The following is a 17,265-nucleotide window of genomic DNA, read 5'->3' as shown; positions in this document are numbered from 1 at the left end:
TTTGGTACCCACAGAGTGTCTGGGGAAATGGTGCCACTCATCAGATTCTCTTGTATGATGTGACCAATTCCCAAAATATTTCCTTTATGTTAAGAAGACTGAACAAACCAGTGGCTCTCTATCCTCTGAAATGCTGTTTGAGTTGCTGGAGAATGGCTGAGAATCCACGAGGAGATGATGGTAGGAGCACTGCATCCCAAATGTGCTTCACTGGTGAGGTTTCATTTCCTCTCCTCTGATGTTTGACTTTATGACAGGTTTGGCCACAGAGACCCCCTTGGGACTGTCATCTGACGTGTTGAAACTATCTCTGAGTCTGTTTTCCCTGTCAGCTTGGGACTCCAGACACACAAGCCTGCTGCAACACAGACCCAGGATCTGAACTACGTCCCCAAAGCTGCAGGCTTTAACTGAAAACAGCTTAGCAGGTACTCCTGTCTCCAGCACCCAGACACCCAGCTCCCAATGGGATCCAAACCCCAAATAAATCCATTTTACTCTGCATAAAACTTATACAGGGCAAACTCGTAAATTGTCCGCCCTCTAGAACACTGACAGAGAGATATGCACAGCTGTTTGCTCCCCCAGATATTAATCACTTACTCTGGGTTCAATAATAAACAAAAGTTATTTTATTAAGAATAAAAAGTAGGATTTAAGTGGTTCCAAGTAATAACAGACAGAACAAAGTAAGTTACCAAGCAAAATAAAACAAAACACGCAAGTCTAAGCCTAATATATTTAAGAATACAGATAAATCTCACCCTCAGAGATGTTCCAATAAGCTTCTTTCACAGACTAGACTCCTTCTTAGTCTGGGCCAAAACCTTTCCCCGGTACAGTCCTTGTTCCAACTCATGTGGTAACTAGGGGATTTCTCATGACTGCAGCCTCCTTTGTTCTGTTCCACCCCCTTTTATGGCTTTGGCACAAGGCGGAATCCTTTGTTTCTCTCTGGGTTACCCCCGTTCCTTCTAAATGGAAAAGCACCAGGTTTAAGATGGATTCCAGTATCATGTGACATGTTCACATGTCCTGTGAGACTTCATTACTCACTGGAAAGAATGAGAAGTACTTGTGGCACCTTAAAGACTAACAAAACAAAAGGTGACACAAGTACTCCTCGTTCTTTCTGCTGATACAGAGGCTACCCCTCTGAAACCAATTACTCACTGGCTGGCACCCACGTATTCAGGAAGACTTACAAGTAAACAGAGCCATTTACAACCAATTGTCCTAGTTGATGGGAGCCATCAAGATTCTAAGCCACCATTAATGGCCCACATTTTGCATAATTACAGTAGGACCTCAGAGTTATATTTCATATTCCTAGTTTCAGATACAAGAATGATATATTCATACAAATAGGATGACCACACTCAGTAGATTATAAACTTTGTAATGACAGGTTTCAGAGTAGCAGCCGTGTTAGTCTGTTTTCGCAAAAAGAAAAGGAGTACTTGTGGAACCTTAGTGAGCTACTGTATTTTCCACCGAATGCATCCAATGAAGGGAGCTGTAGCTCATGAAAGCTTATGCTCAAATAAATTTGTTAGTCTCTAAGGTGCCACAAGCTTTGTAATGATACCTTACAAGAGACCTTTTGTATAAAGCATATTCTAGTTACATCATATCCACACTTATAAACATATTTTTATAAAAATATGGAGTACAACATCACAGACTTGGCTCTTAATAATCATGGATGCTCATCTGGTGACTGTGATTAGTGATTGTGTTGGTGACTTCATAAATTTATTCAAGGTTAATCTAGTATATGAATACCTCTGCTTGAACCCTGACTACATAATGACCTGACTTGCTTTAATTAGTAATTGATACAAGTAACTTTTTGGAAAATTGTCCATTTATGTTGATCACATCTTAATTATATCCCTTCCACTACTCCAACATTGTAACATACACCATTGCCCTTCTTCTATTTGGGGAGGACTTTGTTAGAAAGTTTCACATTTATGCTGTTGAAAGGTAGATGATTTGTGATGTATAACAATGGTAATAATGATACCTAGCTCAGACATAGTGCTTTTCATCTGTAGATCTCAACAGTGACATGCAATACAATGAAGAATGCAGAAAGGAAATATGCCATTCAGTCCAGCTACAAGTTCATTGATTTTAGTTGCTTTTGCCCAAAATGCATTTAGCTCATTGGCATCTCCAGTCTCCAGGAACCTGACTCTGTGAGCTGCTCAGTATCTCATGGGATGGGCTGAGCTCCCGGAACTCTGATTATTCACCACATCAAAGGATCTGGCCCTTGTTTGGAAAGTGCATTTGGAGCCTAATCTACTCTGATTGTAACAAGTGGGCATTTTACTATTGACTTTAATCTGGCATGACTGGGAATTATAATTGGTATGTTATATTGTAATTTATAACTGGTTATTTTATGTTGCAAGTGGAAAACTAGGACACTAGAGATAACACTGAGACCCTAATCTGCCAATGCTCTCACTTATATATCCCAAAATGCCATTAGCCTTCTTGGCAACAAGGGCACACTGTTGACTCATATCCAGCTTCTCATCCACTGTAACCTCTAGGGTCCTTTTCTGCAGAACTCTGCCTAGCCATTCAGCCCCTAGTCTGTAAAAGCAGTGCATGGGATTCTTCCATCCTAAGTGTAGGACTCTGCACTTGTCCTTGTTGAACCTCATCAGATTTCTTTTGGCCCAATCCCCTAATTTGTCTAGGTTCCTCTGTATCCTATCCCTACCCTCCAGCATATCTACCTCTCCTCCCAGTTTAGTGTCATCTGCAAACTTGCTGAGGGTGCAATCCATGCCATTCTCCAGATCATTAATGAAGATATTGAACAAAACCTGCCCCAGGACCGACCTTTGGGGCACTCCGCTTGGTACTGGCTGCCAACTAGACATGGAGCCATTGATCACTACCCATTGTACTGCAATACAAATAACAACTTAAAAAGTACAGTTTGAATTCATAAATAGAGAGAGTTGTATTAGAAAGCCGACAGAGCAGTCATGCTAAGTGGATAAAGCACTAGCCAGGGACTCAGGAGATCTGGGGTACATTCCCAGCTCCACCATTGGCCTATTGGGTGACAAGTCACTTTCCTTCTCTGTGCCTCAGTTTCCCTATCTTTAAAATGGGGATAATGATCCTGACATCCTTTGTAAAGTGCTTTGTGATCTGCTGATTCGAAGTGCTCCATAAGAGCTAGGTATTAGTATTATTCTAGGTTAAGGTTTTGTAATGACCCAACCACTCCCAGTCTTTATTCAGGCCATCACATTAGGCCTGAATAAAGACTGGGAGTAGTTGGGTCATTATAAAACCTAAACCTAATTTCCCCCCTACTGTTATGCACACCTTCTTGTCAACTGTTTGAAATGGCCCACACTCATTACCACTACAAAAGTTATTTTTCCTCCCTTGGTATCCTACTGTTAATTGAATTATCTCGTTAGACTGACCTCACACTTGGTAAGGCAACTCCCATCTTTTCATGTATTTATACCTGTTCCTGTATTTTCCACTTCATGCATCTGATGAAGTGGGTTCTAGCCCACAAAAGCTTATGCCCAAATAAATTTGTTAGTCTCTAAAATGCCACAAGGAGTCCTTGTTGTTTTTCACAGATCTAAAATGTATCAAATTTCATCAACTTTAGTGCTTCACATTACAAATGACTGCAGTATATGGCATTTGGCAATGGGGGATTTGTTCTGCTCTGAGTTAAATCCTAGAAATGAAAACCCAGGGGCTGCAGAAAGTGGACCGCAGAACCCATACTGGACCAATGTCCCAGCCTGGCATTAGGATGCACTGCCACTGGAGGTGCCAACTTTCCGATTAAATATAATTCTAAGGCCTGGATCTCTTAGTCATTAAATATCCTAGTACACCTTTTGGAAGAACAGGTGTCCCAGAGTTATCCTGGACAATTTCCAATTGGAGTGAGAACAGCTGGTCTACCTAAATTTGCCCTACAGTTCTGACTAGCTGTAGGAGTTTTCTTTATTTCTAACAGTGTTGCTGTACACTGTTAAATAGCTATTATCTTCCACCCCAGAGGTGACTGCATTTGTGGGTAAAGTGATTCCTACACATGCTGCTCTCATGTACCCCAGAATACATTTGGAATAACTGCATTGGTGTCACAGTAACAGAAAAGAATCTGACCTGGGGCTTATAGGAAACCCCTTGGGGAATTTTCTGGATGTATAACAACAGGTTAGTATCATTACACTCTTTACCATGTGCATCCACAGCTTATTGCTATCTGTCTCTGGACATTGCTTGCTTCTTAACAGGGTAAATTCTTTAAAGGCAACATGGCTCAGAATCTTAACTGGGGTAAATCTGGGTAGCTCCACTGAGTAATCGACACCAGCAGAGCATTTGGCCTTTTGTATTCACCTGCTTTTGTAAAGACAGCAGCAAAAAAAAAATGTAGCAAAGGCACAGTTTCACCCTGGAATGAATAAAGTAGGGCCAGAGAATGATTCCTACACACCTCCATGAGCATATTATCTTCACTGGTGTTAGTGCCATACACCTGTGGCATTCTAGCAATGCATTCGGTTGTAGTGCGGGAGATTCCTGGGGTTTCAGCTAAAGCTTACAAACTTGGTCAATCCCCTTCCCACCTCCCTTTAAACTGCTTCTTTTAATAAATTAATTCTGCAGAACCACAAAGCTCATTTAGAGCTAAAGCAAGAAGCACAGCCTGTGTAGGAAACAGCTACTAGCAAACCTTGAGGTAGAAAGTATACTCTTATGTTGGATACAACAGTCTCATGTAATACCAGTCCAGTGTCTTATTAGGGTAGAGATGCCTGAGCAAAATAAAAGATCTAGATCCAGATTTGAAACGCCCCAAAGTCCGGAGATGTCTGGAACTGGGGTTTTGGTTTGATCCACTATAGAGAAGCACCAGCTGTGGAGGTCCAGCTCTGGGGTCAGTGTTTGAGCTCTGCAAAGTTCAGAGGTGTTTGGATCTGGGTATCTGGTTCATACCTCTCTCTAAATGGCACTAGACCACTAGACTAAGCAGGTCGACTGCAACTCACAGAGCAGGGCCAGCGAACACTGAATTCTCCCCACTGTGTCATAATGGCAGGCATAGTGGAGTGTTATCTTCCTGTGCTGATTCATTGTGACAGTTAGCCAGGCCTTGACATAAGTGTAACTCCATTCATTTCAATGAGATTACACCCAATTTACAACAGTGTAAATTAGAGGAGAATTGGTTTAACTGTAGTAGAATGGATTGGTGACCTGTTCAAGACATAGGGTCAGATTCAGCAACTCTTACGTTGAGTATCACCTTACCTCCAAAAGTATCTTGTGGATTCAAATAGGCCAGTTTTGAACCTACTCACACTGCTGAGGACTTACTTATTTGAGTAAGTGAACCCTAGAGTCCAGGTCACATGCCAGTCTGGATCTTTGCATTCTGCCTCCCAAAATTCCCCTACAGTATTCTCATCCACATTCTGTCCTAAACAATGCTGTGCTCTGTTAAACAGCTGCTATGTTCTACCCCAGAAGTGGTTGCATTTTGCTGATCGCTCGCCAGTAGAACCTTGCTAATTTGCACTAATGACTGGGTGTCCCGTTGCAAATTATTGAATGTTGTGAGTGAAACAACACAATAAAAAAGCAAGAATAATTCATTCCACCACATTCTTTATGATATCAACTGTAGTTCAGTGTTAATTATTTATTATAATATTTCATAATGATCTACTAAACATACTGTAATGGATTTGGTAAAAATAAGGAAACCCTAAAGCTTGCTACAGGTCCCTGCTCTTTCATCTTTGCTGAGAGCGGTTGCAATCTGTGTGGAACTTGGAGAGAAGAGGCCCGGTTGCAGGAGGGAAGAGTTTGGAGGAGGCAACAGGTAGTCAGTCTGTGTGCACATGGTTGGAATGTTAGCTGCTGTTGCAGCAAATAGCTCTCCTAATAAAGAGACAGTTGTAGAAACCTGAAGTCTTCTCATGTTATCACCCAGCTTGTGATACATAAAACATGAATTAAAACTGGACTAAGGCACTCTGGCTCAGATTTCAAAGGCATTTCTGTGCTCAGTGTTGCAATGCCTATCTGATTTAGGAGCCAAAGTTTCTTTGAAAAAGTGATTTAGAAATTAAATTCCTTTTGAAAATGAGATTTAGGTGCTGAGTTGAGTGCAGCACCACCTAAAGCCTTTAAAAATCTGGGAATATATATCTCTGCCTGAGGTCCCCAATTACTGCAGTCATGTGGCAGTGGCTATCAAAATCTCAGCTTTCATTCTTTTTAAAATAAGTTTCTAGTCCACATGTTTGGAAGGAAAAGCTTGAAATCATGACCCAACCCCTGCCTGAGTCTGCAGACAGTCTGAAACAAAAGCTCTGAGAGGGGGAGATGCTCTGAGAGGGGGAGAGCAATGGGATGTGAAATCAAAGCCCCACTCTGCCAACCCCATCCCAGCAGACAACTGATTCCCTGAACAGCAGGAGAAGAGAGCAGTGGGCTCGGCCCAAACGTTCAATCAGATGGGCCCCCCCCATTACTGGCCCCAGCATCCAAGGATAAGTAATGAGGCCCCTTTCTGCCTCTCTGGGGGGATAACAGGTGACTTGCTGCCACTGATGTTGCTCCCAAGGGGAGGTGGACCTTTCCTGCAGCTTCTCAGGGAGTAAAAGGGATCTCACCCTGCTTCTCTGGAGGATTAAGTCCCTCCCTCCACAAGTGAGGGGGGTGGTGGGTCATGAGATGGAGCCACAGTGGACCCTGAGTCAGGCATGCCTAGGGCACCACGTATCTTCACCCAGCTAATAGGTGGAGTGAGGACTCCACTGTTTTCTGGGCCAGCCCCAATTTCCCTTATTCCTCCTCTGTTGGATCTTGGTGCAGAAGAAGCTCCATTGACTTCAATGGTTGGTCAGTGACATGTCTGGGACAAAGCATGCAGTTTAGCAAGTGCAGGCTGGTGAGTTCCCACTATTTGTGTGGCTCAGTTCCAGCTGCTCCAGCCCAGCTGCATAGCACTGGGCAAGCACACAGGGAGACCCCCCAGAACTCTCAGAGGACATGAGCCAAAGCTTATTGAAGTTCTTTCAATGAGCACTTTTAATTGACTTCTCAAGGCTTTGAGTCAGATCCTAAACCCCATGGAGCAATGCAGGCAGAACTAGCGGCCCCAGGGTGGTGAGTCTGAGCAGGGAGAAGATGGGATCAGGACTGTGCCCCTCCATGCACACTGTGGACAAACTGCCAAGAGGTGTGTTTTTAAAATGCTTTCAAAGCATAAAGTTGTGGGCTTGCCTGCAGGAGGGATGTAGCTCCACCAGTGCAAATGCCCACAGCCACATGTCCTGGCATGAAAGCGGAGTCAGTTGTATTGTTGACACTGGTGCAGCACATCTATTGTTGGGAGTTGTACTAGTGCAGAGGGTTTGGGGCAGCAATCCCTCAGAGAGACAAACCCGTTCTCCCTGCTCACAACTGCCTATTCGTAGCACTGCAAAGTGCCTCCATGACTTTAAGGGCACCAGTCCCATTGGAAGTTTTGGATACTTTAGGAAAACCCATCGGACTCTTCCCATTTGTGGCACATTCTCTTTAATTGGGCTGTCAGATCTTCCGAGCAGGGGCTGGTCCAGTGTACATACCTGTAACATCACAAAGCATGTGTCCCTGAGCCTGACTGAGGTCTTTGGGCACTATAATACTGTTTCTTGCATTGCCAAATAAAATAGCTGGCTGCAATTTTTTAAAGCTGCAGTTTGGGAGCCTCTCCCCATACTCTTCTGGGGCCTTTGAAAGCCTTATGCATAAGGGGCCTGATTCTCTTACAGCAGCATCACACTGAATTCAACAGTTACTTCTTATTTACACCCAGGCAAGAACAGAATGAGACCTGGTGCCTCCAGGGCCCTAGTTCAGGCATTGAGCACCAGGGGTCTCTCTCCAAGCTCAGCTTCTTAAAAGGCACAGGAAAGCCTCTAGTTGGTGTGTTGGTTTGTTAAGCATGTAAAGCACTTCAGGGTCCTTCAGTTAGAAAGGCTCTAAATAGCTGTAAACTGTTCTTACTAAACTGCAAGCAATCAGGCAGTCCCTTTGCAAAGAGGCCAGTGCACCCTGCAACCTAACTAAATTCCAAGTGCTATTCCAAGCTATTATGTTGTTTTGACCATAAACAAAGGCCTGTAAAAGGTCTGCCCCTTTCAAACAGGGGGCAAGATTTATGATCAAATGCAGAGATCAGGGACCTGATTTTGGCCTCAGTTATACTGGAGTAAATGCAGAATATTGACTCTGATTCAGCTACTCAGGATTTAAACCATCTGGAGAATCTTGACCATTGCTTGCTATGTAGAATCACCTTCAGAATCGAGCCTATTGCTTTCTATGGAGAGACTCTTGATTTACACCAGTGACTACAGGCTCAGAATCTGTCTTCAAGTCTTGATTGGTTTGTCATACTCCCACCCCAGGTTCAGTAAAAGAGATGACATTTCTTCCGCCAATTCAGAGCTGGCTGCTGGTGTGCTAAGACCACCTCCTGTCACACTGCCCAATATTGTCTCATTGATTCCTTTCATTCTTCCATCTGTCTGTATCCATGCTGTCTCTTGTTCTTTGGGTCAGGAGTGTCTTTTTGGTCTGTGCAGACCAGTCAGCCTCACTTCAGTCCCCGACAAAATCATGGAGCAGGTTCTCAAGGAATCCATGTTGAAGCACTTGGAGGAGAGGAAGGTGATCAGGAACAGTCAACATGGATTCACCAAGGGCAAGTCATGCCTGATCAACCTGATTGCCTTCTATGATGAGATAACTGGCACTGTGGATATGGGGAAAGCGGTGGATGTGATATATCTTGACTTTAGCAAAGCTTTTGATACAGTCTCTCACAGTATTTCTTGCCAGCAAGTTAAAAAAGTATGGATTGGATGAATGGACTATAAGGTGGATAGAAAGCTGGTTAGATTGTCGGGTTCAACAGGTAGTGATCAATGGCTCGATGTCTAGTTGGCAGCTGGTATTAAGTGGAATGCCCCATGGGTTGGTCCTGGGGCCAGTTTTGTTCAACATCTTTATTAATGATCTGGAGGATGGGATTGATTGCACCCTCAGCGAGTTGGCAGATGATACTAAATTGGGAGGAGAGGTAGATACGCTGGAGGGTAGGGATAGGATACAGAGGGCCGTAGACAAATTGGAGGATTGGGCCAAAAGATATCTGATGAGGTTCAACAAGGACAAGTGCAGAGTCCTGCATTTAGGATGGAAGAATCCCATGCACCGCTACAGACTAGGGACCGTCTAGCTATGCAGCAATTCTGCAGAAAAGGACCTGGGGATTACAGTGGATGAAAAACTGGATATGAGTCAGCAGTGTGCCCTTGTTGCCAAGAAGGCCAATGGCATACTGGGCTGTATTAGAAGGAGCATTGCCAGCAGATCGAGGGAAATGATTATTCCCCTCTATTTGGCACTGCTGAGGCCAACAATGTATTTAGCAATACATGGAGTATTGCATCCAGTTTTGTTCTGCCCACTATAGAAGGGATGTGGACAAATCAGAGAGAAACCAGTGGAGGGCAACAAAAATTATCAGGGGGCTGGGGCACGTGACTTACGAGGAGAGGCTGAGGGAACTGGGGTTATGTAGTCTGCAGAAGAGAAGAATGAGAGGGGATTTGATAGCTGCTTTCAACTACCTGAAGTGGGGTTCCAAAGGGGATAGAGCTAGGCTATTCTCAGTGGTGGCAGTTGACAGAACAAGAAACAGTGGTCTTAAGTTGCAGTGTGGGTGGTCTAGGTTGGATATCAGGAAACACTATTTTACTAGGAGGGTGGTGAAGCACTGGAATGGGTTGCCTAGGGAGGTGGTGGAATCTCCATCTTTAGAGGTTTTTAAGGCCCAGCTTGACAAAGCCCTGGCTGAGATGATTTAGTTGTTGTTGGTCCTGCTTTAAGCAGGGGTTTGGACTAGATGACCTCCTGAGGTCTCTTCCATCCCTAATATTCTAATATCCTATGACTGGACCTCTTAGGCGTTATTGCTGTAAAAATACAATTATCAATAACTAATGCCCAAGATAGTCACCAGGAAAACTCTGGTGTGGAGTGCTCTTGACTTCCTCTCCTGTTGGCAAAATTCCTACTTCCAGCCGTTACCCAAATTAATCCCAAGTGCTGCCATCAAGGCAGTAGGTGTTGCTCCTTTGTGCATTTCTGACATGCACTCTCAGTTCCCAGCTTGGCTTTGTTGGGTATTTTAATGCATCCACGCTGTATGGTGAATATGCACAGACAGGGCTGCTTACTGTGTGATCTAAAGAGAAACTGGCTACCAGAGATGGGCAGGATCCCCTGGGAGAATAACATGAGGGGGAAAGGAGTCCAGGAGAGCTGGCTGTATTTTAAAGAATCCTTATTGAGGTTACAGGGACAAACCATCCCGATGTGTAGAAAGAATAGTAAATATGGCAGGCGACCAGCTTGGCTTAACAGTGAAATCCTTGCTGACCTTAAACACAAAATAGATGCTTACAAGAAACGGAAGATTGGACATATGACCAGGGAAGAGTATAAAAATATTGCTCGGGCATGCAGGAGTGAAATCAGGAAGGCCAAATCACACTGGGAGTTGCAGCTAGCAAGAGATGTTAAGAGTAACAAGAAGGGTTTCTTCAGGTATGTTAGCAACTAGAAGAAAGCCAAGGAAAGTGTGGGCCCCTTACTGAATGAGGGAGGCAACCTAGTGACAGAGGATGTGGAAAAAGCTAATGTACTCAATGTTTTTTTGCATCTGTCTTCACGAACAAGGTCAGCTCCCAGACTACTGCACTGGGCAGCACAGCATGAGGAGGAGGTGACCAGCCCTCTGTAGAGAAAGAAGTGGTTCAGGACTATTTAGAAAAGCTGGACGAGCAAAAGTCCATGGGGCCAGATGTGCTGCGTCCGAGTGTGCTAAAGGAGTTGCTGGATGTGATTGCAGATCCATTGGCAATTATCTTTGAAAACTCATGGCAATTGGGGGAGGTCCTGGACGACTGGAAAAAGGCTAATGTAGTGCCCATCTTTAAAAAAGGGAAGAAGAAGGATCCGGGAAAGTACAGGCCAGTCAGTCTCACCTCAGTCCCTGGAAAAATCATGGAGCAGGTCCTCAAGGAATCAATTCTGAAGCACTTAGAGGAGAGGAAAGTGATCAGAAACAGTCAGCATGGATTCACCAAGGACAAGTCATGCCTGACTAATCTAATTGCCTTCTATGACGAGTTAACTGGCTCTGTGGATGAGGGGAAAGCAGTGGACGTGTCATTTCTTGACTTTAGCAAAGCTTTTGACACAGTCTCCCACAGTATTCTTGCCAGCAAGTTAAAGAAGTATGGGCTGGATGAATGGACAATAAGGTGGATAGAAAGCTGGCTAGATTATTGGGCTCAACGGATAGTGATCAATGGCTCCATGTCTAGTTGGCAGCCAGTATCAAGTGGAATGCCCCAAGGGTCAGTCCTGGGGCCGGTTTTGTTCAATATCTTCATTAATGATCTGGAGGATGGCGTGGATTGCACCCTCAGCAAGTTTGCAGATGACACTAAACTGGGAGGAGAGGTAGATACACTGGAGGGTAGGGATAGGATACAGAAGGACCTAGACAAATTAGAGGATTGGGCCAAAAGAAATCTGATGAGGACAAGGTCAAGTGCAGAGTCCTGCACTTAGGATGGAAGAATCCCATGCACCGCTACAGATTAGGGACCAAATGGCTAGGCAGCAGTTCTGCAGAAAAGGACCTAGGGATTACAGTGGATGAGAAGCTGGATATGAGTCAACACTGTGCTGTTGTTGCCAAGAAGGCCAATGGCATTTTCGGATGTATAAGTAGGGGCATTGCCAACAGACTGATTGACGTGATCGTTCCCCTCTATTCAACATTGGTGAGGTCTCAGCTGGAGTACTGTGTCCAGTTTTGGGCCCCACACTACAAGAAGGACGTGAATAAATTGGAAAATGTCCAGTGGAGGGCAACTAAAATGATTAGGTGACTGGAACACATGACTTATGAGGAGAGGCTGAGGGAACTGGGATTGTTTAATCTGCGGAAGAGAAGAATGTGAGGGGATTTGATAGCTGCTTTCAACTACCTGAAAGGGGGTTTCAGAGGGGATGGATCTAGACTGTTCTCAGTGATAGCAGTTGACAGGACAAGGAGTAATGGTCTCAAGTTGCAGTGGGGGAGGTTTAGGTTGGATATTAGGAAAAACTTTTTCACTAGGAGGGTGGTGAAGCACTGGAATGCATTACCTAGTGAGGTTGGAAGAATCTCCTTCCTCTGAAGTTTTTAAGATCAGGCTTGACAAAGCCCTGACTGGGATGATTTAACTGGGGATTGGTCCTGCTTTGAGCAGGGGTTTGGACTAGATGACCTCCTGAGGTCCCTTCCAACCCCTATATTCTATGATTCTATGATATTTATGTGCAGATGCACTAATGATTCATATTCATTTTCAGTCAGGTGCCAGCGAGGTTACCTTAGCTTCTTCATCTTTTTCAGGTGAAAGGATTTTGCCTCTGGCCAGGAGGGATTTTATAGCACTGTATAAAGAAAGGTGGTTACCCTTCCCTTTATATTTATGACATATGTCATACCTGGTATTTCCTGGTATGACAGCTGACCAAGTAGTTGATTGACACACAGGTCAATCAACTACTTGGTCAGACACTTAACCAGCAAAAAACATTAAATTATTAAAATTAAATAGACTATCTTATTTAGATTTAATCTTACAAAGCTTTATTGATTGACTGCCACTGTAGCCTTCATGGAAGGCAAAAGTGTTTGAGTCTCTGAGTATCAAACTATCACTCCAGCCTCTGACAGCTTAAGTAAAAGAGCAAACTATAGTTGCTATGCATAGTTATCCATCCATCCATCCATCCATCTATCACCATCTATCCATCCATCTATCACCACCATCGGACTAGATGACCTCCTGAGGTCTCTTCCAACCCTAATCTTTGATTATTCTATTATTTATCTGCAAGGACTTTAGTGGAAGGAGCACTGGTTGCAGGAAGAAAGAGTTTGTAGGGACACCAGGAAGTCAATCCATGTGCATATGGTTGGAATGCTAGCTGCAGCATCTCTGTAAATAGTTCTCTTGATCAACAGACAGTTTAATTTTAGAAACAGGAAGTCCTCTCATGTTATTATCAGTGTTTCATGTCCCATATGGTATTATCTGTCTGTCTTCTGAATAGCTGATCAGCCAATTGACTGGCCTGCTACACCTAGAGACAAGTATTCAGAGTATGTCTACACTGCATTGTAAACCCATGTCTGTGGGACATGCACTTTTGGACTCAGTAGTTCCAAGCTCAGGCATGGTAAACCTGGGTTTACAATTGCTGGACCCTGGTCTCAGAAGCACGATAATGCTATGAAACCCAATGAGGGGGAGAGTCTCAGATCCTGAGCTCCAGCCCAAGCAGGAATGTCTACACTGTTGTTTTTAGACCATAGCACAAGGCCCGAGTCAGCTGACAGTGACTCTGAGACTTGCTGAAGTGTAGACATACCTTCAGGGTATTGATGCTGCAATGCCATTCCTGTTTCTGCTATTTTCAGAGAGACAGGAGTTCTGGGAATAACTATCTAGAGTGGTACAGGCAGAAAAACACTTATCTTATAGGTTTCAGAGTAGCAGCCGTGTTAGTCTGTATTCGCAAAAAGAAAAGGAGTACTTGTGGCACCTTAGAGACTAACAAATTTATTAGAGCATAAGCTTTCGTGAGCTACAGCTCACTTCATCGGATGCATTTGGTGGAAAAAACTTTTTTCCACCAAATGCATCCGATGAAGTGAGCTGTAGCTCACGAAAGCTTATGCTCTAATAAATTTGTTAGTCTCTAAGGTGCCACAAGTACTCCTTTTCTTTTTACTTATCTTATAGGCTCGGTAATAGCTCAGAATCTCATGCCATCCATCCATTGTCAGCCTTCTGCAAGGCAAAGGCCTCTCCAGCACAATTCCTGCCCCTCCATAATAATATCCATATCAGCCTTTCTAAACCTACTTCAAAGCAAAAGTCTCCTTGGCACTGCTCCTGTCCATGCATCTCAGATTTTCTCATCTCACAGCCCAGAGAAGTCTCTTTAGCAAGGCTTGTGTCCATCCACCATGTCAGCCATTTCACCCAATTGCAGGAGGAAGACCCTTCAGCACAACTTCCATCCAGTCCTCCCTTCCTGATATTGTCAATCCCACGGTGGCACAATAGCTTCTTCAGCTCTGCTCCTGTCCATCTCTATCTGTCCAATCCACTGCTGATGTCCATCTATACCACCCATACCCAATCCATGCCAAGGAAAAGGCTTTTCTAGTGATGCTTCCAGGCTTTAGCATTTTGATGGATCCTGACCATGCTCGACTAGCAAGACAGTGACACTATGGTTGAACTTTCCGAGGCTTGTCTTTGGATTCATCCTTGATGGCATCATTCAGAAGCCCTTTGCCAGATTATTGTTGGTGGCTCACCACCTATGAGATAGCATCTGTGACTTCTGGGTCATTGTTTAAGAAGTGTGGGGAGGTGTGGGTTATACATAAATTTGTGTTACTCCTAGTAGTTAGCTACACACAGAAATACTCCAGTGGGGTATTGTGGGGCAAGCATGCCCTGTCCCCTCTTGGTGAGGGGTGAGGGTAAATACTTCCCCACGGCCGTGTCTTTATGACCACCCCTTATCTTGGGGTAGCATGTGTGATGCTCTGTACCTGGGGGGAACACCCTAACCCCCCATGTTCATCCTTATAATACAATTGTGTGGTATCCAGTGCAAAGTTTGTCATGTCATGTGTCTTTGGAAGGCTCATGATGCACTGAGCATTGTTGTTATAGTAATGTTATAGATTGTAATTTCATGTATATGGTTATGAGGCTGAAAATGTGTCCTTATGGCTGAAAACAAGCCCAGACAAAACTCTCCAGGAACAGAGGGGCAATTCATACCTTATCAGGGCATATATGGGACAAACCCAAACCAGCCTCACGGGAACAAAGGACACTGGTCTAGGCAGCAACAAAGAATCTGTTGGACTCTCATGTGAGTCATCCCCCTTCCCTTGGTCAGTTTAGGACTATGATGAGGTAATGCTCCCCTGATTCTGAAGGGGGGGCAAAGCCAAGAGGGAAGAAAGAACATGATAAAAGGGAGAGATGTTTGTCATGCTCTCTCTCTTCCAACTCCATCTATAGACATCACCACCAAGCAACTGAAGCACTGATCAAAGGGGAGAGCATGGCTGAAGGACAACCAGCCAGCCTGTGGTGAGAAGCATCTAAGTTTGTAAGGGCACTGAAAGTGTTAAGATCAGCATAGAATGTGTTTTGCTTTTATGTCATTTGACCAAATCTGACTTGTTGTGATTTGACTTTTAATCACTTAAAATCTATCTTTTGTACTTAATAAATTTGTTTGTTTAACCTGAAGCAGTGTGTTTGGTTTGAAGAGTGTCAGAGACTCCCCTTGGGAGAACAAGCCTGGTACATATCAATTTCTTTGTTAAATTGACAAACCCATACAAGCTTACAGCGTCCAGCAGGCATAATTGGACACTGCAAGATGGAGGTTCCTAGGGTTCTGTCTGGGACCAGAGATATTGACTAGTGTTATTCGGTTGCACAATCCGAGCAGCGCTTGGCCAAAAGTGCTCATTCACGTAGCTGGGAGCAGCTTACATGCCAGAGGCTGTGTGTGAACAGCCTGGGAGCGGGTGTTCTCACAGCGGAGCAGGGTAAGGCTAGCTCCCAGAGTCAAGCATTGGAGTGACTGTTAGGGGAAATTAACCTAGTTAGCATATGTGACTCCATTTTGGGTTTCCTGTCGGCCATTAACTAGAAGCTAGCACATCATGTACCAAGAAAGGATCCTTCAAGGTGGACAGCTGGACAATTTCAACATAAGAGAAACAAAGGAGACAGGAACCAGCCAACATGCCTGAAATAGTTGCCACTTCAACTTTTTTGCAGGGGGAAGGTGGCTGCAGGGAATTAGTGATAGATAAGGAGAAGGCCTGTTTATTGGTTTAGGTCCCCTGAGGCACACAGGCAGGATGTTTTGCCAACAGCATAGAATCTTTGTGTAACCTGTAATCGGGGTCCTGTTCTGCTTAACAGAGTGGTACCATGCTCGAGTGTATTAAACCTACAAACTTTAAGACACTCTGCAGTCTGTCTTTATTTAGTTGCCTCAGCCTAGAAACGAACTATGTAGCAGTTTTGGCGACCCAGATGGGACTCTAGGCTTGCCCTCATAAACGAAGCTGCACTCCTTCCCCCAGACAACTCCAGCTGGCACCGGGTGAGTTCACCTTCGAGAACTCCGAGGAACGGGAGTGTGGGCCGTCGCTTAGGCGATAAGGTGGCACATTAGGCGTTCTTTTGGTAGCCCTAGAATGGGCTCTGGGCAGAGTGTGAGCAGGGGAACTCCTTTGGCTGAGATTCTCGAGAATTGGAAAAATAATAAAACACAGACCTTTTGTTTCTCCCTTCCTCCAGCTTTGAAAGTATCTTGTCTCCTCATTGGTCATTGTGGTCAGGTGCCAGCAAGGTTATCCTAGCTTCTTAACCCTTTACAGGTGAAAGGGATTTTCCTCTGGCCAGGAGGGATTTTAAAGGTGTTTACCCTTCCCTTTATTTTTATGACACGCCCCCCAAATCACAGCTAGGGTGAAACACTGGCTGTGGTTTCCTCCTGGAGCTCTAGGAAAAAACAGAGTTAATAAGACACATGCACTTCTAAATATACTACCAAGTATATAAAGACTAACAATATTTTCCACATCTCAAGGGCGATTTTAACCAGTTGATTCTGGGAAACTTTCACTGGAGAGTGCATCAGCCACTTTGTTAGAAGCTCCTGAGATGTGTTGGATGTCAAAATCAAAATCTTGGAGAGCTAAACTCCACCGAATAAGTTTTTTGTTATTTCCCATGGTGGTATGAAGCCACAGTAGCGCATGGTCAGTTTGCAGGTGGAAACGCCGTCCCCAAACGTATGGGCATAGCTTTTCCAGAGCGTAGACAATGGCATAACATTCTTTTTCACTGACTGACCAGTTGCTTTCCCTCTCAGACAGTTTTTTGCTGAGAAACACTACAGGGTGGAATTCTTGATCTGGTCCTTCCTGCATTAAAACTGCTCCCACACCACACTCGGACGCATCTGTGGTTACTAGGAACAGTTTGTCAAAGTCTGGGGCCCTTA

The sequence above is a fragment of the Dermochelys coriacea genome, chromosome 9 (assembly GCF_009764565.3).
Source record: "Dermochelys coriacea isolate rDerCor1 chromosome 9, rDerCor1.pri.v4, whole genome shotgun sequence".
In the NCBI taxonomy this organism is placed as follows: Eukaryota; Metazoa; Chordata; order Testudines; family Dermochelyidae; genus Dermochelys; species Dermochelys coriacea.
This window is presented reverse-complemented; position numbering follows the sequence as displayed.